Source organism: Morone saxatilis, unplaced genomic scaffold, assembly GCF_004916995.1.
Source record: "Morone saxatilis isolate NCDOM2014 unplaced genomic scaffold, NCSU_SB_2.0 Contig17, whole genome shotgun sequence".
Lineage (NCBI taxonomy): Eukaryota > Metazoa > Chordata > Actinopteri > Moronidae > Morone > Morone saxatilis.
Window position 1 is genome coordinate 11,536,317 of NW_023339729.1, and position 487 is coordinate 11,536,803.

At 35.5% G+C, this 487-nt stretch overlaps 1 protein-coding gene across 1 annotated transcript in view; it reads right to left on the minus strand.

Moving 5' to 3' along the window:
- LOC118326599 (myosin-10-like) overlaps window positions 1-487 on the minus strand; it is a gene marked incomplete at its 3' end in the record, with an annotated part of 48,717 nt that overhangs the window by 15,882 nt on the left and 32,348 nt on the right.

The following is a 487-nucleotide window of genomic DNA, read 5'->3' on the forward strand; positions in this document are numbered from 1 at the left end:
TTTTCACTTGCGGTTTCATCTTTGCAGGAGAAGATACGTGAGGAAAAGAAAAGTTTTTCGAAAATATGAAGGTAGACAAAAATAAAGAAGTTTGGTCCAACACAGAACAAAAGTACAATAAGAAATAATATTATATGTCAAAAATATTTCTGAGCAAAACATTACACATTCATTCCAGCGTGCCAGCCTTCCAGGAACTGAATCAATGCTTTAATCAAAAGGTGTGTGTTGACATTTGTTGACCTTACAAGTTTATGGCAACTGTCGTAACGGCTATGATTATCAATATGATTACCTTTTCCTATATGTCTGTGTTAGGGATGGTGAGATTCACACAGCAGTGCGCCCACATACAAGCTCCAGATCACCCCGAATAAAAAAGTGTACATGGGATATAATGTGGGATGAGCTTACAATTTAATATTTTTATGTTTAGATTGATTCCTACTCTCTACACTCTAAATGTTTCTCAAGCTCCTTAAGAAGA